The sequence below is a fragment of the Microtus pennsylvanicus genome, chromosome 4, assembly GCF_037038515.1.
Source record: "Microtus pennsylvanicus isolate mMicPen1 chromosome 4, mMicPen1.hap1, whole genome shotgun sequence".
NCBI lineage: Eukaryota > Metazoa > Chordata > Mammalia > Rodentia > Cricetidae > Microtus > Microtus pennsylvanicus.
This window is the reverse complement of record NC_134582.1, coordinates 16992357-17015298: the sequence shown is the minus strand read 5'-3', so window position 1 is coordinate 17015298 and position 22942 is coordinate 16992357. Positions and strand designations below refer to the sequence as shown.

The window sequence follows — 22942 nt, the reverse complement described above, 5'->3', positions numbered from 1 at the left end:
ATGTTTTCTTCCATTTCCTAGCGGGGAAGGGGTCCCACCATCTGGAGCGGCTTTCCCATGCTTCCGTAGACCCATCTCAGACGGTCAGGACCACAGAAAGGACACGTTTGGGGTTTCAAAGGCATAGTTCTACATGAAACAATTCAAATCCAATAAAAGGCTTTGACCCAGGCGTCATCAGAGATACAAAGTGAAAAGCGATGCCAGCAGAAGCTTCCAGAACAGGCAGAAGTCAGGCAGGGTTGGCAGGGAAGGGAAGAAAGATTGGATAAGATTAAGAGATAAGTGGGAAAAGATAGAACACAGAAGGGAAGAGAAGAGGGAGGGAAGGTGGGAGATAGAGAAAAGAGAAGGGAGGTGAAAGGGAAGAGAGCCAGGGAAGACATAGGCAGCCAGGACAAAAACAACAGAACGTCATCTAATTCATCTCAGGTGCCATTTATTGTCACTCTTTGCCAGGTCTAGACACCAAGGAGATCATAGTGACATAATTAATCCCTGTTCTTGGAAAGATAATCATTACAGAACGCATGGTAGTGACGGGTAGTTAAGTGCCAAGAGTCGACAGTTGACTAACAATGGGAGAAGTCACCCAGCCATTTGCAAAAGCACAAAGCTCAAGTTTTAATTCAATGTACACCACAGATCCTGGTGGAATTAGGAAGGCTTCGAGGTTACCAGGGCAGATATGCCCTGCCCTCCCTAATTGGAGAGATGGAAACGTACGTTCTGTCCTCTTCGTTGTTTATGATTTAAACTAATTCCTTGCCATGGAGCTAATTGCTGAGGCTCTTTCATCATGCTTCTTGTTAACATGCCTTGTGATTTTCCCACCTGTTAGGATGCCAGTCTGGCTCCTCCAACACCCCTCAGAGATTATTGTCCTATCAGAGCCACCACTCTTTCGGCATCGTGGCCAACGCTCTACCAGTTAGCGATCCATGACCGACCTCGGATTCTGCCCTTCAGGCTCTACGGGCCCAGGACTTCCACCCACTGACTGTGTCTCTAGATCATGTCATTAGGTTTAGAATTTCCCTCCTCAGTGTAAGAATGTAACTACTAACGATGGGCTAGGTGCTGATTTCCCACAAGACCTGAAATGGCTGAACTACTATGGATTCCTCGAAGCAGCTGAGATGTGGACCTAATTAATTCAGAATACATTCCAGGAACAGATAGACCATCCTTTCCTGTACACACACACACACACACACACACACACACACACACACACACACGTGGGCACACATATATAGGCATATGGTCAGGCACACCCACATCCTGCCCCCCCCCCACATATACACACACTGTTTTATCTACTCTTGTTTTGCCCATGGAAATTACTTATATATTTTCTGCGAGTTCTTAATCTGTCCTCACTGAGATAAGCTGGTGTCCCTATGGGTCCAAACATGGCTTGATGATTCCTACTAGATATGTATAGGTGACTAGGAAGAATCAACTCTTATCTTCACACACAGAAGCTAACCCCATCGATACTCCACCATACGCTCACCACAGCAGCCATTTCTTCACCCACATCACCACCTGGTACTTCGTCTGTTTTCCACGTGCCCACGATTTTGTGCACGAGCAAGCACAGTGGAGAATCCCCCCACGTCCTCGGACACTCTGTGCACTTGGTTTCGCCGTAGCTCCTCGAGGGCTGGGGAATCCACTGAGGTGAATGCTCTGGCTGTTGACGCTCTCTTCCTCCCATGACAGCCTGTCTCAACACTGTCAATTTCTCTTCCACGCTGACAATGAGCAGCCACGATGGCAGACTGCTCACTTAATGACTTCCCTGATGACATGCAGGTGTGCACGGGTGTTGCACTTCGTCTTGAAGCTTTCGTGTTCTCCTGGGTGGCTGGAGGGCCGGCGCCATTAGTTTGGAGCCTTGTGAGAATATAGAAAACTGTTCTGGGTGGTTGCCAGCTTGAGAGGAGCAATGTACGCTCGTAATGAATCCCTGACTCATAATTTTCGAGACAATATTAAGGATATATTAGGTCACTTCATCTAACAAACTGGAATGCATGGAGGCTATGATTTCAATGAGAAACATTTGAGGAAGTCAATCAATGCTTCGCGTGGCATAATTGCCATCTTTTGCCACTTTTTAGCAAGTAAGCGTGAGACCAAAGTTTCCATAGCAGGTTTGCTTCATGCATTTCATGAGATTTTCTTCATCTATTTAGAGTATGAGAGACAATGAATCCCAGCACAGACAAACTCCAGAATGAAATGATCTTGACTGGAATCCCAGCTTTGACCATCATCCCTCATGTCCAGTCTCCCAATATGTCACCATGGAGGAATAATGGCATCTGCTGTTTAGGGCTATTATTAAAATCAGACAACACTTGCCCCACAATACCTACTCAATAACAGTCAGCATTACCAATGGAACTTAAAGCAGAAAGGCAATGAAGGGATTCTTTTTCCTTAATACTACAGAAAGTATAGAAACAGGCTGGAGGCCGGCATTCCTGGTGCTCATCAGAAATGACCTTCACTTTTCAGACACAAATGGTCCAATGGGCAGCATCCTCACAACAGGGGAGACTGTCCTCTGTTGCTAGGCTATGGTTGGACCATTCTGCAGCTGGAAACTGATGCTTCAGATCTTGACCAGTTCAACCAGTCGCTCAGCCCATGCCTACTGCTGTTCTTAGTGGGTAACTGCCAACTGGAGGAGCAATCTTCCTCCGGCTAGAATCCTGGACAAGCTGCCTGCTCTACAAGCTGGGGATATTGCTGCTTGTGGTAAAACAGAAATTCCTTCAAAAGACGCAGGGATTGGAGAGATGGCTCAGTTGGTAAAGTGCCTGCCGTGTGAGTTCATATCCCCAGCAACCACGTGAAGAAACGGCTGCGTGTATTCCTTTGTAGAGTCCAGCCCAGGTGAGCGCCCACATGAACACATACAAACAACATGCTCTCAGATACCCAGCAGCTATTTCTCAGCGCTAACAGCAGGGCAGCTGTGGTCCGACTACCCTCCTGTGAAAGCGTTCACAGTTGTTGAGTCAACACCTCCCTCCCACACTTGTTGCACATCTGCTAGAGATCCACTCATGGGGAAAAGAAATAGGGGGAGGGTAAAATTGACAGGCCTTTCGGGAGAGGACTGAACAGCCATTCAGGCTAATCTGCTTCTAGGACCTTCCCAAAGCCCTGGGGGAAAATCACAATGGGCATGAGGTCATCTGTTCACGGCATTGCCTCTGCTGCTAGAATGTATTGTTATTCGTTACTGTGCTGTTGTTGTAGCTAAAAGAAACAGCTTGTTCTCTGAGATGTTGTGTTGAGTCATCTCACTCCCACAGTCCTCTGGGAGTGGAGGTAAAGTCTGTGGTTATTGGATGCACTTCCTCCAAGGGGGCACAACAGGCAGGAATCACTCTCTCCTTTGCGCTGTTTTAATTTGGGTCTGGACTCACAAGGCTAGTTCTGCTGGAGCATGCAAAACACCACTCCAGTTTACTTGAGAAGATGGCTCTAGCCCCCAACGAATCTTCAGTAATTCCGACCACTTTGCAGTTATTAAAAGAGCATGAAATAAAGAAGCCATGGAACATACCTTCTCCAGGAGCTGTCATTTGTGCTAATCACAGCAAAGAAAATACACAAAAACCTTAGCAATGAGCTGATGATTCTCTCTCAAGGAAAAGGTTTCATGCAGAGATGCGATTGGATTGAATGTCTGCCATTGGTCTGTCTTCTGGCTACAGGTGCTAGCTAGTGTCAGAAGCTAAATCACAAACCAGAAAAAACCAAACAACAAACAAAAAAAACACCGTGCTTGTATAACTGGGCATTCAGCTCCTGGTATGTAGCAACAGACACTGTTGGGTCTCGAGGACCCTATGGGCGCTTATTAAGTCATCTTGTAGCTGGTGGATGGGTGTAACATGGCCCTCCTCATTACTGTAGAACAATCTGTGTGGTTCCTGCTTCCTTCTCTGGAAAACAGTCAGGGAGGGGAAGGAAAGCCTCAAAACTGTGGGTAAGACTGACCTTCTTGAAACAAAGGACCTTGCCTCCCCCTCCTCCTCTTCCTCTTCTTCTACTCCTCCCTGTCCTCCACTTCCTCCTTTTTTATTTCCTTCTTTTGTGCTGGAGACGAAAGAGTCAACATTTAATATGACATCTTATTTGATGCAAAGCAAGAGTACAGTTTTGGACACAAACTTCATATATGAGTTAGGATTATTTTATAGTAGAAAGCCTCTTAGATACATGATTATCAAAATCATTTTTCTCAATGACAAACTGGACTTTTATGTTCCAATTTAACCATGACATGTAACCTGAGAAAGAACCTATGACAGTGTTATTAACAAAAATGTCACTTGTGAGATGTAGAAAAGCTCAATGGTTTGAAATATTGACAACAAACCAGATTGCCTGGGGTGACCCTGTACTTAACTGCTCTGCTCTGCCTTTTATTAAACTAGGACTAATTCTCATATTGCCTAAGTCATAGAGGAGGATAAAATATGTACATACTGGAAAAGCCCTTAAAACAAGGCCTGACAATCAGAAAGTGTGAGATGTATGTTTATCACGTGAATTAATATTTTTCAAAATCACAGCTACTCCAAAAATTAAGACAAAGATATGCACCACATCTGTGTCTTATGTTAAGATGTAAAAATGGGGTCGTCTAGTTTTAAATTCTTGTACTTACCCACATATTTTTCTTTTCTAAATTTGCTTTGCATTTGCTTATTTGTATTTATTTTTTATATTTATTTGGACAGGTCATGGCACACAGGCTGTGGTCAGAGGACGACTTGCAACAGTTGGTTCTTTTCTCCCACCATGTGGGTCCTGGAAGTCAAACTCCAATGTTCAGGCTTTGCCACAAGCACTTTTCCCTCTGAGTCATCTCTCTCTTTGACCCACCCTTGATTTTTAAGAAATGAACAATAAACATCTATTAGAATAATAGAAGGTGAGCATGGTCACACTCAGTGCTCATGAATTTGTCTTGCATGAAAAAGGCTGTAGGTACCATCCCCAGCATTGCAAAATATAAATAAACAAAATATGTTATAACTGTGCCATAAGGCAGTTTTACCCAACCATAAGTGATCATAGGCAATGCCCTTACAAATATTTGTATTAAGGGTTGCGGCATGTTTTGCTAAGATTCAGAACATAATAGTGCCTGCTTCCATTACAATAGAGGGCTGGACTCATTTATTTGCTTCAATGTTCTGTCTCTCTTTCTTCTCCTCATCGTTATCTGAAAAACAAAAGGCTGAGGTGGGGCAGAGGAAGAGAGATTTTAAAAAAGAAAAAGGGAGAGAGAAAGAAAAGGAAGGAAATAAATTAAATGACTAATTTTCAACAAATTATAACAGTCATGTCCTGAATCCTTAACACACCATACATAAGTGTAGGTATGAAAGTGTGTATAATAATTTTATTATTTTTTTATATCTTTTTTTCAAGACAGGGTTTCTCTGTGTAGCTTTGGTGCCTGTCCTAGAACTAGCTCTCATAGACCAGACTGGCCTCAAACTCACAGAGATTTGCCTGCCTCTGCCTTCCTCCCGAGTGCTGGGATTAAAGCCGTGTATCAGCACCGCCCGACTAATTTTAAACTTATATTTATCCATCCTTCTAGCTCTTTTTAAAAAAATTCCCTAGCAGTATTAGAGAGATATCAAAGAAATTGAGACGGCTATTCTCAACCTAGGACATGGGAGAAATGAAGGCACCCTAGGGCTTGAGGGAGACAAGTCATTTGCTTGAATTGCTGTCTTTCCTCCACACAAGTCTTGGTGTTTTGGTGAGATTTCTTTTTGCAGGGGAGACAGACAAAAGCAAACTTTCACCCTCACATGCTCACTCACAGGTCAGTTAAAGACTTAACCCTGTGATGACGAACCTACGTGATTCTGTAGGAGGACGAGCGAGCAACCTGGGAGCTCATCATGGAAAACGAATGAGATCGAGTTTCTCGCCTATATTGAGAACGTGGAAAGTGGGATACAAAAATTCCCTGCTTAAACACAGGGTTGCTAGGCCTGGGCAAGGAAAGGCTTCATTTGAGCCCTTGTCTAAATAATGGTTTTCATGGCCAACTTCTACTTACCTTCCTGTTATTCGCTTGTCTAGTCTTTTCTCAGACACTCAAAAGGAACAAAATTATCTTTGCCACCTCTCTCAAGATGGGTTCTTAGTTTTTCTGTTTTATTTTGATCTTTTGTATTTGTTTGTTTGTTTGATGAATTTTAAAAATACACATACACACACATACAATGTTTGTGGCTCTGGAGATAAACCGATATTTCTAAACATATTAAACAATGAAAACACACAAGATAGCATAAAGTCAGCATGAAGACAGTGGTGGAGTATAAAGCCAGTTTTAACCAAGTTGGTACTGAGCAGGACAAAAAAAGGAAATCTGTATGTTTATTTCTCTGGGTTGTCATGACAAAGAATTACAAACTGGCTCAAAGCAGAAGTTATTCTCCCTGAATTCTAGAGGCTGGGAAGTCTAGAATTGAGGGCTCAGAAGATGCTGCTGTTCCCAAATTTCAGCAGAAATCATTGTTGCTTTTCCCAGAAGCTGTCAGGGCTGGAAATCTCAGGATTCTTTAGCTTGTCACTGTCACAGTATTGTATCCTTCCTAGGCTCTGCCTTTCTGTCTTTCTCCATCTTACAAGGATACAATCATATCGATATGCAGCCCACCTTGCCCCAATAGCTCTCATCTTAAGTAATTACACACACATGTTTCTGAGTTCAAACAAGTCATTTTCTGAGGTACTGGAGGTTAGTACAATAACACATCTTTGGAAGACACAGTTCAATCCATCACATTGAGTAATAGCCATGACAACCTAGACAGTATGCTCCTGATACACACTCTACCGCCTCATCAGGAAACACTGGCCTAGCCCTCCTTTTACAGACTGAGAAGCCTCTTTAAGAGGTAAAAGCCATTGACATGGGCTAAAAAGCTAAGAAACAGTCAGGATCCGAATGAAGACTCTAGAGCCCAAGACTTCATGGTTGCATTTGACAAAAGGAGCGAGTTGATTACCTTCCGCTCCTCTGGATGGACCAACGTCTCACTCTATGTATGTGCTTCGTGCTGCCAATGTCTTTAACGTTATGGAAATAGCAAGCAGAACTAGAGGAATGGTACCCTGGGTGGCTACACAAGGACACTATCTTTCAAGTTAAGCTGTTCTGGGACTTCCGCTCTCTGGAGACAATCAATAAACCACTCATAATTCCTCTAACAAACAGCATGAAGACCCCCTACTTATTGAATGTTGCCTAATAAAGTACTCAAATACGTTATTGACAAGCCAAAACAATACTGTGTGCTACAAAAATTCATAGTGCTCCATTCCTACTTCCAATGGTATAGCATTTTTGCAATTTTTGCTTTAAATTAAATGATTTCTGTCCCAATTTCAATTTTTAACTTGTCACTACTACACTAAGAATTATGCTTTTGTTTATTTGCTTATTTATCATCTTTATGTGTATATATACTCCTGCATGAGTTTATGTGTGCCACATGCATGTGAGACCCAGGAGAGCCCGGAAGAGGGTGTCAGAGCCCCTGGAACTGGAGTCACAAGCAATGTGAGCCAACATATGGGTGCTGAGAACTGAACCCAAGCCCTCTGCACCAGGAGCGGTGCTCATAACCACTGAGCCATCTCTCCATCTCCCCCCAAGACTCTTCTTCATTTGTATTATTGAATCCTTTATTTTAAATGGAAATTTCCCGCCCTTTTACAGGTAAAAAAAAGCAAAATCACATGCTAGAAGAAGAAAATATTTTTCAGTATATAGTCAAGTTAAATGAAAGCAGTTACACAAAAAAGTTTAAAGCAGCATTCATTTCCCAAAATGCTTGTATAGAAGTTAAGCTTCCCCATGAAAAGAGAAGGCACGTGTTAGATTAGTCAGCACAAGAAGCTTACATCTCTGTGCTATGTGTTATCAGACAATGCTGAATGACTAGGGATGTAGCTCACCTGGTAGAGTCCATGCCTAGACTGCAGAAGGTTTTGGGTTTGATCCCCAGGACAACAGAAACAAGATTTGGTCGTGGGCCTCCGTAATTTCTGCGCTCCGGAGGAAGACTTAGGAGGATCAGGAGTTCAAGGTCATTCTCAGCTACGTCGTGAGCAACAGGAGACCATAGCAAAAGTAAAACCCTGATATATAACCACAACCAACCAAACAAAAACTCCAGAAGATAAAGCTGAGGTCCAACTCAACACAGTATAGTTCTTTTTCTCTATCCTGACGGCAGCTAACACTAAAAATCCCAGCTCATATGCAGACATAGGCATGTAGAAACTATTTTATCTTCAGTACTGGACATGGAGTACAGGACTAAACCCATCCTGGACAGGTGCTCTACCACTGAGCTATGCCCCATCCTTACACATGGAAAAGAAAGCTGGCTATGTGCTGCCATGAGAAGATTGGACATTCTAGCCCTTATCAAAAGCGTTTAGTTGGCACGCCTCCACAAATCTTCACTTCAAAAAACTGTTTGAAGAGAACTCCAGGATGTCTTTCTTTAATGGCTTCATAAAATATATCAATGTCATCAAAGTTATCAGTGTCATCAAATGGGTTCATCAAAGAGACCTCCAGACTTGCCATGCTGTTTTAGCCACAGGGTGTGTGAGCTCTGAGGAAGGCAGAGCTTGGAGAGGGGAAAGCCTGAGGGAACCCAAAGACCCAGATGCCTCTTCTTGCTTTTTCCAGCCTGTGCTCCCCCTCCCTCCAGCCGTAGGCGGGGCTCCCGGAGCCTACCTGACCTACCACATACTCTTTAGCACCCACTCCCATCCCACTTTGGTTATAGGCGCCACAAAGCTGTATTGTCATCCCTCATTTTATTGGAGAACATCTGTAAGTCCCTCCATTCAACTCCGTATTTGTCAGGACCAATTATGATCTAGGCATGGATTCAAGAACTGGATGTACCAGCCTGAATAAGATGTGTGTGATACCATCCTGCCCTTTCCTCCGCCTGAGCTCACAGTGAGAAAAGAAAAGGCAGCTATAAAGCTGATGTGGGCCAGGAAGCCCGCCCTGAGCGTGAGGGTGTGGAGTATCTTAGAGGAACAAGCTCCAGGTGATGCCTGATCAGTTGGAATTTGCCTTGTCAGAGAAAAAATGTGGTTCTTGGGAAAAAGCAAGGCAAAAGTGACCTGATTCTTAATATCTCATTGGAAGCTGGAATCTGGTTATTCAAATGAATTCCCTGAGAACGCCCTGACCTGCATCTGTTTGGATTATTGGACAGAATACAGATGGCCATGTATGATGTGTGGGTATGAATATATATGTGAATGTAAATGGGTATGTGATATGCTTGCGTGTGTGCATGTGTATATGTGTGTGCCCTTGCCATAGTATATACCTGGAATTTAGAGGATAATCTATCACTTTGTTTGATACAGTATCACTGCGGCATAAACCGCAATGACTGGCCTGTGACTTTCTGGAGGGCCTCCTGTCTCCACCTTCGGTGTTGCCATGTGAGTACTGGGTTTACAGACATCCTCTATGTCACCCAGATTTTCACGGGTTCCCGGGATTCAAATTTACATCCTAATGCTTGCGTTGCAGGTACTTTATCCACTTTATATAAAGGAAAATAAACCTACTTATTAAATAGAGCAAGCCAAGACATAAAGTAGCATGTCCTAGTACTTTGGTTCTATACATAAAGTATCACACTGTAACGTTTTGGATCTAGATTTATAAGTAGCTTAAGCATAAGAACTTTATTAAAAGTCTGCCAGCTTCCTGCTAAAGAAAGCAAGTGCTAGTTCCACAGAGAACTGCTGGATCTTAGGACAAAAACAAAGAAAAATAAAAATAAAATAAAAATAGAAAAGAACAATCTGAATAAAAAGTAGGGAAGACCACGGAAAGGGCAATTAGTACTTGAAATCGATCCCCGCTACTGTGACCACAGCAGAGGCCTAGCTACTGGAAACACCCCTGTCTGTACTTATGCACAGCACCAGTGATGTGCTGTGTCTTCAAAACCCTTCAACACTTGAATCCTCCAGTGTCTGCACCAAAGCAAAGAAAAACAATCATGTTAGCAATGATTCCTTAGCGTCAAATACAGCTTACTTGGAAACCACCTTCCTGCATTTGCCATCCGCCTGGCCTTACAGCCTCTTGCCAGCTGTCCCTCCCCTGTAAGGACAGTGTTAGTGGCACTTTAGGGCTGAGACAACCCATAAGCAGGATTGTACTCTGTTTTCCCGATCAGCAAGCTTTGGGTGGCTCAAGAGAGAGTTGCAGTTTGCAGAGGCCTTGCTTCGTCTTCTTACTCAATCATATTTCTTGGTCTGGCCCTGCCGACATCTGGGCTGGACAAAGCTTTCACTTGGTCATTATGGGACATTTGGCAGCATCTCTTGTCTCTGTTCACTAGGTGTCAATAGCAACTTCCTTCGTCCCCTTCTTACAACACCCAAAATGTCCTCAGACACAAACAAATGTTCAAAGGGCAATGTGGCATCTTACTTCAGAACTATTACATGACATGGTCCTGAAATAGCATTGGACAAGCAACATTATTAAGGGCATTGTCTAGACGGGTGTAATGACACACATCTTTAATCCAGGTACTTAGGAGGTAGAGGCAAAAGGATCTCTGTGAGTTCTAGACCAGTCTGTTGATCTAGAGAGTTCCAGGAGAGTTAAGGCTGCATAGTGAGACACTGTCTCAACCAAACAGACAAAAAAAAAAAAAAAGAGCATCTTCTCTGCCATTACTTTGAGATAACTTCAAAGACTGTCTAGCATTCCAACAGATAACATATGTTATATGTATATCCCACATATAACATTACTTATTTTAAATATTTTGTAAGCTTCATTATAAATTTGTCTGCTTTGCTTTTTCTGTATTGGGGGTGCGTGTATAAGGATATGTATGTGTTCATGTGTATGTGCCCCAGTGTGAACTGGTGTGTATTCAAGCCAGAGATCAATGTTGGTTGTGTTTCTCAGTCTCTCCTAACCATTTCTTTCTCTTCGTTTGTTTGAGACAGTCTCACTGAACCCAGAACTCACAGAGTCATCTGGTCTGCCAGCAGACTTCAGAGATCCTCCAGTATCACCCACTGCCCCCGCTGCCTCCCACCCCCCTGGACCGGGGCTGCAGGCACACATTCCCCACCTGGCTCTTCATGTGGGTGCTTAGAATCTGAGTTCAGAATCCAATGCTCGCGCGACGCAGGCTTTTACTGGTTGAGCCATCTCCTCAACGCAAAGCCTCTGGTGGAAGTACTGCATTAGTGAATATTTGTGAATATTCCTGGTTATTTCTTAAATGTAAATTCCCCAAGTTGAAAGGATGGGAAAAAGGAGCTTACTGTCACACTACTGACAGAGAAAATTCAAGAATTTATGTCTCTAACCCATGCTGATTTGAAAGTACTTGCTCTACCTTTAGCAATTTGATATTTAAATGTTTTTAATTATGTTATCATTTTATTCATTGTTTCAGATTATTTAGATGTTCTGTGACTTATTAGTACACATTGTTTTTTTAATTGAAAACTATTCCTACAAATTTAAAATGTTTAATCAAATGCCATGTAATTTTTTTTCATCTTCCAGGTTTGTCCCTTTCGTTTCACTGGTGACAATGTAACTTGTTTTTAAACTCAGGATAATGTCAAAAAGATAAAGTCCAAAAGGTAATTGCACTGTGATTTTATATAGACTCCGTGGGGCTCTGGCACGGATGCGACACTGTGCTGTCTCGTCTAGGAGATTCGTTCTTTCCTGATATCTCTCCGTAGGGTCCTTTCACCATACGGGGCTCGCCCACTTGCTAGTCAGTCTTACAGTGTTTGGTTACTGTCAGGTAGGGTTTATTTTCCATTGTGTTTCCTAACTGCGTATTTTGCCCTGTTCTCTCCTGTTTAATAGATTCTCTGTTTCTAAAATAGCATCTTGTTCCCTGAACACAGTGGGTGTTTGAAAGTCATGGCAGTCGCTTTGAATATGTCTAGCTTTCAAGATTTTCATTTTGGGAACAGTTAATCTATGAGCAGTGTGTGCGTGTCTGTGTGTGTGTGTGTGTGTCTGTCTGTCTGTCTGTCTGTGTCTGTGTTTCTTTCTTTTTTTTTTTTTTTTTTGGTTTTTTGAGACAGGGTTCCTTTGCAGCTTTGGAGCCTGTTCTGGAACTAGCTCTTGTAGACCAGGCTGGTCTCGAACTCACAGAGATCCTCCTGCCTCTGCCTCCCGAGTGCTGGGATTAAAGGCGTGAGCCACCACCGCCCAGCTGTGTCTGTGTTTCTGTGTGTGTGTGTGTCTGTGTTTCTGTGCGTATCTGTCTGTGTGTCTGTCTGTGTCTATGTTTCTGTGTGTGTCTGTCTGTGTCTATGTTTCTGTGTGTGTGTCTGTCCGTCTGTCTGTGCCTATGTTTCTATGTGTGTCTGTGTGTGTGTTTCTATCTGTCTGTCTGTATCTGTTTGTTTCTGTGTGTGTTTGTGTGTATGTCTGTCTGTCTGTGTGTGTCTGTGTTTCTGTTTCTCTCTTTCTCTCTCTCTCTGTGTGTGTGTGTGTGTGTGTGTGTGTGTGTGTGTGTGTGTGTGTGTGTGTGTTGGGGATTGCACCCAAGACTTTGCTTCTACTAGGCAAATGGTTCACCACTGAGCTACACCACTATCCGAGTATTTCTTTCAGAACTCTGCCTAAATTCATATTCTTTGTTTCCTTTTCCTTCATGTTGCAGGACATTTATGAGTTGTAATACATAGTATACTAATAAAGCATATTTAAAGTTAGAGCCTACTAATACATTAAATTATGTTCTACAAGCAATCTAATAGAATAAACACTAAAATAAAAATTAGGAAATGGAAATAAAGACATATTACTAGTTTATAATGTCAAATTTAAATGAATTTATTTAAACACTGATAAATAAAACCAAAGTGGCTATTTATAAAATGGTAAAGATTTTAAATTGTGTGAAATTCAGGCATCAGAATAACAGTATGCTCTATATTGAGGGGATGGTTGATAGGTGAAAGCCAGAATTTGTTTAAGAACTCCATTTTATGAAGTTCCATTTAGTTATAGTTCTGCCTTGTCGAGAGTTTTTGGTGCCTGGACCTGACATTTTTTATAATTAGCACAGCGGATACTTTATGGAAAGGACCGTGACGAAAGGGATTTCAGGAACTTGAAAGCAGTTTAGCCAGGCTAAGCGTTCCTTTTGCAATCTTTACACTCATAAATTGCCTGGCATTTGAATCCTTTTACTCTTCATATGGAGAGCAAAGATACAGCAGCTTCAGGTCACTGCCATGGCACAGTTTTATGGTATTTATTGCCTCTCAGAGAAGGGGCTTTAAATCACCAACAACCTATGTAACCTTGAGTAAATCTCTTACTCTCTCTGGACTGGTTTTCTCATTCACTACAGGAAGTTATAATCAATGGTTGGACAGCAACACTTCTTTTACCTCCAATATTCTAAAATTCTATTCTTTGAATCCCTGGAACTTGTACTTTTGCACCATCAAAATAGATGAATTCATATATACCAAATGAACAGCTTGAAATAGGAAACGAGGGGTTAAAAATCTTAACTCAAAGCTTTCACTTCCGGTAGTGATTGAGCACAGTAGATGGGACCAGGCCCTCCCTAAAACTACCAAGCTGGACACTCATTTGAGAGATTGAAAGATGAATCATGCAGGGCTGTGGTCCTTGGTAGCTAGATAATTCACAAGAGGTGTTCCATAACCCTTTCTGCTGAAGGACAGCTTTTCATCTTCCCATAGAACTTATGATCAGTGGGTTGCATAAAAGATTAAAAACATGATCAACTCAACATAAAGAATCAACTGAAGAACAGAACATAAAAGAGGGATTAAGCAAAGTCAACAAGAGGAAGAACGTAAGTCCAAGTGGATTTCTTCTACAGACTGAAGGACGTTTTCTTTTTTCCTGCCTAGTCACTCAGGATAGAAAAGCCAGTACTCAGCTGAGGCAGTGAAAGTGGGGACCATTAGCCCTGCTCGTGTTCCCAGATGTCAGGGGAAAGCTCTCAGATTTTCCCATTGGCCATGCCACAGGCGGTGAGTTCTTCATGCACAGCCTCTGAAGGGTGGAGAAAGCTGCTTTCTAGGTCTATCTATTTCAGTTCCCAGACAGCAGGATTGCATGTATAAGATCCCATGAAGTAAATTTCTTAAATTTACAAGACACAAAATCAACATGTAAAAGTCAGCCATATATCGTCAATGAGGAATATCAAAACAATTAAGATAATCTCACCTCAAATAACATCAAAACTTTAATACTAATACTTTGGTAGAAATTTAACCCAAGAAGTATAAGTCATGTACACTGCAAATTTAACAAACATTGCTGAAAGAAACAAAGGAAGATGAAAATATGGTCTGTGATGATGGATTGAAAGACATTATTGAGATAACAGTTTTCCCTGGGATGATCTACAGATTCAATGATATTCCTATCAATAGTTCTATGGCATTTTTATAAAAATAGAAAAGTCCATACTATCTCTGCTTCTTCTGGTTCCCACAAGAAGAAACAGTGGAACTTTCTTCTTGTGCAGTGCCAGCCTCCTTCAGGAAACACAGTAGTGAAGATAGGAGTGAATGGATTTTGACTATTGGGCTTCTGGTTATCAGCTATGCCCTCAATGATAGCAAAGTGTATACTGTGCTCATCAATGACCTACCTTCATTGGCCTCAACTCCATAGTTTACTTGTTCCAGAATAACTCTACCCATGGCAAGTTCAATGGCACAGTCAACACTGAGAATGGGAAACTTGTATCCACCGGAAGGCCATCACCAACTTCCAGGAGCAAGATCCTACCAACATCAAATGGGGTGATGCTGTCTTTCCCACCATGGAGAAGTCAAGGGCCCACTTCAAGGTTGGAGCCAAAAGGCTCATCATCTCTTTTCTTTCTATTTATGGTCCCATGTTTGTGATGGGTGTGAGCCACAAGAAGTATGACAAATCACAGAAGATTGTCAGCAATGCCTCTTGTACCACCAACTGCTTAGCCCTTCCAGCCACGGTCATTTATGACAACTTTGACAACCATAGTTGATGCCATTGCTGCCCCCCAAAGAATGTGAATGGCTCCTTTGGAAAGCTGTCACATGATGGTCACGCGGCTGCCCAGGACATCATCTCTGCACCCATTGGTGCTTCCAAGGCTGTGGTCAAGGCCATTCCAGAGCTGAATGAGAAGTTCACTGGCATGGATGCCCATGTTCCTACCTAGAATGAGTCTTTCATGGATCTGACATGCCACCTGGAGAAAGCTGTCAAGTTCAATGACATCAAGTTGGTGGTGAAGCAGGAATCAGAGTGCCCACTGGGATACACAGAGGACCAATTGTCTTCTGTAACTTTCATAGCGACACCTACTCCTCCACCTCTGGTGCCGGAACTGGAGTTGCTCTCAAGGACAACTTTGAAAAATTCATTTCCTGGCAATGACTAGAGCTACAGAGTAGAGACCCTCATAGCCTACATGGCCTACAAGGAGCAAGAAGCCCTGGGCCATCCACCCCATCAAGAACATGAGAAGAAGAGAGAAGAGCTTGATTGTTGAGGAGTCCCTCTCGGAACTCATCCCCCAGCATGGAGCATCTCCCCTCACAGTTTATGTCCCAGACTCCCAAAAGAAGGGAAGGAGTTTAGGAAGCCCTACTCTCTTAAATTCCATGAATAAATTTTACCACACAAAAATAATTAAATAAATAAATAAATAGAAGGAAGGAAGGAAGGGAGAAAGAAAGAAAGAAAGAAAGAAAGAAAGAAAGAAAGAAAGGAAAGATGAAAAAGTCCATATTGTTGTCCATGTGGATTTTAAAAGGGCTTTAAAGAGGTTAAAAATAATTTTGAAAATAAAGACCCAAATTTTAATACTTAGACTTCCCCAATCATAAATAAATTTATTGAATCTATTGAAACAGAGCAGTATGACACCAACACAAAACCTGACACAGAGATTGTTGGGATAGCGCAGAATATTAAAAAACATAGCACCACAAATAAGGACAATTGAATTTCACCAAAACTTCAAAACAATTAAACACAGAGAGGGTATTCCCTTCAATACGTGATGCTGGGGAGACAATGCAACTGTGTACAGCTAAACGATGGTGGCACCTAAGTTATATAAATTTTTAACTTAAAATGGAACAAGACCAAAATTTAACAGTAAAATTAAGTCAAATTTATTGGCACAATCCATCATATGTCCTTAATTCTCTTTTAATGTGTATAAGTCTGGAGCAATATCCTTTCATTTAATATAATCATAATGCATGTTCTGTTTCCGATTTGTTAAGTCTATTAATATTCCAAAGGTTTGTACATCTGTTTTCTTTTTTATTGATTTTGTTATTATCTTCATGATTTATTTTCTTGCACCTCTCTCTCAGAACTGGATAATTTAAAAAAAATACAAGTTGTCCAAAACCAAGTCCTGGAGAAATAAAGTATTGGCATATCTATCTAATAATTAGATTGGTGTCAGAAATCATCAAGTGAAAAACATTCCATGTCTAACTTACTTCCCCGGTGAGCTCATCATGTCCAAGGAAAGAATCATGCCAATCTTGCGCTTACCAGGAAAGAACATAAAGGAACGTGATCGGGCCCTGCCCATTTTGTAACTCCTTGGAATGGAGGAGAACCTTATGTCACCAAAGGATACTCAGAGCAGGTCTTCCAGCACGTTCCACTCAACTGCAAAGACAGCAGAGAAAACTCCCCAAACAAATGGGGCACAATCACAGGAAACCACTATTTTTAAAGACTAAAGGAAAAATACCTACACATAATTTTCCCAATATTTGCAGGAATAGTGCTTGAAAAAAATCAACATCTTTTTGCACTACCTCACAAAACCAAGACTAAAAGCATATCTCATCCACTGAAAAAGATGTGTCCCCTAGTACTACAGCTAACATAATGCATATTGACAAGAAACTGAACTTTTTCTTTGCATGAAAAGTTGTGTAATTTTTCATTGCCACTGAGCAGTACATCGGCATTACAGGAAGTGCACTAGGTCAAGAGAAATAAAAGCGAACAGGCAGGCAGCAAAGGAAAATTTGCTTACGGATGAGAGGATGATTGTACAGAAATTCTTAGGAATCTAAAAAAAAAATAAAATAAGAAAGACAGACCCTATTAGAGTTCAGCACAGAAATTTAGCAGTGTGAGAGCTATTATAAATTTTAATATAAAATTATTTAAATAAGAACAAATATAAAAAATACAGAGCTGGGACTAGAGCCCAATGTGTAAAGTGCCGCCATGCAAGTGTGATAGCTGTGTGTGGATTCCCAGCACCGATAAAATAAAAACCTATAATCTCAGCCCTGTGGGACAGAAACGGGGATCCCGAGAGCTTGCTGGCCAGGCACAGTGACCATGAGTTGGTGTAAGAACTTCACAGTGACTGACTGTGCCAAGGGGGCCACCCAGTGAGTCCTGTGGCTCGATCAGACTCAGCAGTCTTGTTTCAGAAAGTGTCAAGCTGGTAAAGTCAAATTGAATCAGAAATGCGAAGACATCAAGCAATGTGTATATGCACAGTCATTGGGGAAACAGAATTAGCTAGGGCTGCTTCAGTATCTATACGTCTACATGAAGAACTCTGTTCTTCCTTTATTGCATATAAAATTAGAGATAAGTCATAGACCTAAATACAAAATAGAATAATATTCCAGAAAAAAATCATGAGTATTTTTTAAACTGGAATCTAGTGAGTTGTTGTTATACTATACACAAAAATAAATACAAAGGAAAAATTTAAAAATGAGATTGTTACCAATATTTAAAATTTTGTTAATCAAATGATAACAAAACAAACAACAAGCAAGCTAAAAATGGGAAAAAATATTTGGAAAATACATATCTGATTAAGGTTTGGTATCTGGGAATAATTCAATAACAAAAAAATCAAATTGGTAAAAATAAAAAAGGCCTGAGAAGATACTTCATAATGAAAAGCAAAAGAAAGAGAGCTAAACATTAGTCACTGAAGAAACAAGAGAAAAGTGGGTGTGCAATGGCTGGTGTAAGTGGTTAAAAATGGAGACCGACAACAGCAAATGTTGGCAAGGATGGAACGCAATCTCAGATTCCTTACGTTGTTGGTGGGAGTGCAGAATGTTAAAACTGCGGTGGAAAACGGGCCTGGCTGTTTCTCACAACCAAACATAGACCTGTCCCTGGAATTCTTCTCTGAGCTATTTGCTCAAAAGATATGAGCGCATATGCTCCCCCCCACACACACACACACTACTCACACAAGACTGTTCCTCCTTTTACTCATGGCACAAAAGTTTGCAAACAACACATGCGTTAATAGGAGGTATATTCGGAAGCAAAATGCGATCAGCAGTTTTTAAGGCAGGAAAGATGGATTCAACATTGTGAATGGAACTCAAAACATTAGGCAGACTGAAAGAAAGTCCCCGAATGTAAACAATACATAGTGCCCAGTTTTGTTTGCACACTGTTCTGAAGCAGGCTAAGATAATACAGTTTTTTAAAGGACAACAACTGCAGGGGATGAAAGTGAGGGCAACAGAAACTGATTTTGAAGGAACGTAAGGAAACACAAGTATAAACTTTTTGTCAAAATGCATCATGGGAACAGTAGAATGGTTCAATGGAAGAGGCACCTGAAAACACAAAGTTGACCAACTCAGTATGATCCAAAGAATCCATATAAAGTTTGAAAGAGAGGCAACGGCATAAAGTTGTCCTCTGGCCTCTATATATGCAGTATGGCGCACGGAACTACAACACACACACACACACACACACACACACCACACACCACACACCACACACACACACACATACACACACACACACACACATACATACACACCACACACACCACACACACACACACACCACACACACCACACACACACACACACACACATACATACACACACACACACACATACATACACACACACACACACACACACACCACACAAATACATTTCTTAAAAGCAGTAGACAGTAAGATTTAAAATTCATACAACTCACCAAAAGTAGAAAAGAATATGAAGTGAATTGAATGATAATGCTACAGATATAGAAGTGTTTAGAATAAAGCATATTTATTTACATATGAAATTTACCTTAAATGCATCTAAAAATAATATGAAAAACTAATGTACCTATTGGTGATATAACAAAAATTAATTATAACCATGATTAATATATATAAATATGTACATGAGTGTTTACTATGGTTTTATTTCAGCTATTCTTTTTTTTATAAAATTTTCATATTAAAATATGAGCATATCAAAGTTGTATGACAAAGTCAATACATAAAAATCACTTTTACCTGCATATAACTAAAATGTGGAAATATTTTTTCAACAACAGCAAAGATCATACAATACTTAGTAATAGACACAGAAATTTGTATACTAAAAGGAATAAAAAAATGACTAATGACAGAAATCAAAGGATCAAATAAAGGGAGAAATAAATTTTTTAAAAGTTCGTGAATTAAAAGACAGTATTGCCAAGTCACATCTCCACATATTAACTAATAGTCAAGAAATTCCATTCCAAATCCCAGGCTGATTCTTTGCTTTAGTTAGTGAGGTCATTTTTATGACAAATGGAAATATATTAATGGATTACATGACTTTTAAAAAGAAAAAAGAGTTTCAAGAATTTTGCTACTTGACTTCAGAGTTTACCATAAACATGTCTATCAAGAAAGAGTGGTGTCACTGTGAGGGTAGACCAGTTGATCAATGGGACAGAACTGAGACACCAGCTATCAACTCACATACATCAGTAACACTGGGTTTTGTCAAAGAAATCAACATGGTTCAGTGGACAAAGGACATTTTTTTAAGTAAATGATGACGAAAAAATTGACATTCATAGTTTTAAATGAATTCTCATCTTTGTATAATTTAACTTGGAAAGGATCACAGAATTGAATATCAAGGCTGAACTGTAAACCTTCCCAAAGAAATACCTTTTTAAAAGTAGACAGTGTTGTATATGCTTGAAACTGACAACATGATCTTAGTATAGTAATCAGATTAATACAGTGATCACCTTGCACAGTCACACTCTGTGTGGCAGGGACAGTTACACTAGTTACTTAATAAAAACTTTGAATTCAGTACAATTTTACTGTGTTCTCATGTTACCCATCAGATCTCTAGACTTCTTTACTCCCCGTCACCACTTCATTTTCTTAGACCTTCATCTTTCTCCCCACTGCCTACAGTTCTTTTCTTCATATTAACAAATTTAACTTTTAAAATATTCTACATATAAGTAAGTGTTGGTGTCTGTTCTGTTTAACTCAATCCACACCACTCTCCCAGGTCACCCATGTGGGAATAAGTGGAAGATTCTTTTTTTAAAGGCTGAATAATATCCCACTGTGTATACTACATCCCCTTAGCCATTTCCACTTACCTGTTATGTGCAATATTACAATGGGTGTGAAAACGTGGCTATCTTTACAACCCGTGGATCTTTTTCTCCTTTGAATATATACTTAGAACATAGATTCTAATTTATTAGACGCCTCTCAAATGGATATTGAATAGCCTAGTTCCTTCTCTTGCATGGCTTAATGGTTGCACAAATCTACATCCCAACAATATTAAATTAGGGTACCATTTTCTTCCCATCATTGCCAAGATTTATTCTCTATTGTCTTACTACAACCAGCCACCCTAAGAATTTTGAGGTTACATCCCAGAGTGAACCTAGTGAGATCAGTCATGTTGAGGACATTCTCGTTTGTCTTTTGGCTATTCTCACGTTTTCTCTGAACAAATACTTGGTCATGTCATTTGCCAAATTTAGGTTGCATGATTTGACTTTCTGCTTTGTCCATGTTAGATCTGAACCCCTTAAAAAGAAACTTATAAGGAAAAAATTTCTTCATAACTTTGTAGCAGTTAAGTGTTTCCTGGGCCACAAAAGGCGTCAACTGATGAGTTGAATTTTATCAAAATGCAAATTTTCTGCTCTACAAAAGTAATCAGGAAAACAGATTTTAAAAGTCACACACTAGATTTGCTCTACCTGCATTTGACAAAGAATTAGTATTCAAACTATATCAATATTGTGGCCTTCAAATTTAAAAAAGAAAAACTTTAAACAACAACCATAGTGGCAAAAATGAACATACAATTTTAAAACAAAACGAAACAAAACAAAGCAAAAAAAGACATCACCACCATTAATCTCTGAGGAGACATTAAACTGAGATAGCTGGAAGAGCTGATGTTCAGAAGAATGTCACAAAGGCTGGGCTGTAACTCAGGGATGAAGCACTTGTGTGCTGATGGCGGCAAAAATGAGAAACAGGGCACAGTTAGGTTTTATTTATTTATTTATTCATTTATTTATTTATTTATTTATTTATTTTCTAGAATTATACACAGACTTCCAATATGACCCCAGGGCAGCACATGGTTTAATACCCTGGAACCCCATTTTCGTCTGGGTCATGCATTTATTCCAGCTCTTATAGTAATGAACTTGATAGCCTAGTTCCTTTCCCTGCATGTACGTGCATTCATTCTTCTTCAAACAATGAGCCCACCTCTCTGAGACCTCAGGCCCCATCTGCATCAAGGAACACACATTCTCATCCTTGAGCAATAGTTTGAATTTCTTTACCCCTGGCAATTGTCAAATTTAGGCAGTTTCTATTCATGTATATTCCCAACACACCCAGGCATGAAGTACAGAACAGTTGACCCAGCCTGAACTTTTTGGGGTGTGTGTGCAGTAAGGTAAAACTGTGTCCTCTGTCAATATTTTTAGAGAAAATCCCCTATGTACAATCTTAGGCCTATGCATAGTTGGGTGTGCATATGATTAAAATTGAACGTATTATGGGAGGTGACATTCATAGTAGAGAAATGATTATATAATCTAATCAGTCAAAATCGCAAGCCACCCAAATGATACCCCTTAGTAACCAGGCATCTCTTCTCTTGACCCCACAAACAGAGATCCCAGGCTATAGTTTATTTATTATTCTGCTTATGATTATGCTTGCTTATGTGGCCAGCCGTCAGTCTTGACAGTGTAATGCGCTTTAATATGTGCCATTGCTTTGCTCCAAATACAGTGACCTCACTTCTTTCGCAAATCTGTATGTGCCTTATTTTCAATTCTTATAAGACCAGACTCTGAAAACATACAGCTGAGACCACAACTACCTATAAAACTCAAGAGAAAAAAAAGCGTACTCAAAAAATTTCTTCAAGAATGTATACCAAGTTAGTCTATAATAGTCAAAGACTGGATAAAGCCTATGTATCCTCCAGTGAGTGGCTAAGTGAACAGGGCTTTGTTCATGCAACAAAATATTAGTCCAAAATTTAAAGTGGCAAACTAACAACACATCCACATTAGTTTGTTTTCGGTTGCTGGGAGAAAGGACTCTGCCAAAAGCAACTTAAAGGAGAATGACCTCATTGTGACTCACAGGTAAAAGTCCAGTCCATTGTTGTATGGAAATCAAGGCAGCGGGAGCTGGAAGCAGCTCATCACATCCCATCCACAATCAGGAAGCAGAGAGTGACAAATGTTGTTGTTCAGGTCTCTTTCTCCACTTACACAGGCCAGGATCCTGCCAGGGAGTGGTGTCCCCCACACTGGGGGATGTCTCCCCAACTCGATAAATTCAAGATATTGGCAACACCAGCGACATGGGATAGCATGGAAGAGTCAGTAACATTATGCTGAGAGAAATGAGCCAGCTGTAAAAGTAGTATCTGTTTAGTTATGTGACGTTATTCAACCAGTCTAACCAAGTCTATCACGGTAGATTATATTTGCGGCTTGGTATGAGGGGCTTAG

The 22942-nt window shown here is 40.6% G+C and overlaps 1 pseudogene; it reads left to right on the top strand.

Annotated features, from left to right (window-relative positions):
- The first annotated feature begins 1779 nt into the window (after positions 1–1779).
- Positions 1780–15538, top strand: LOC142848581 (glyceraldehyde-3-phosphate dehydrogenase-like; annotated as a pseudogene).
- The last annotated feature ends 7404 nt before the right edge of the window (positions 15539–22942 follow it).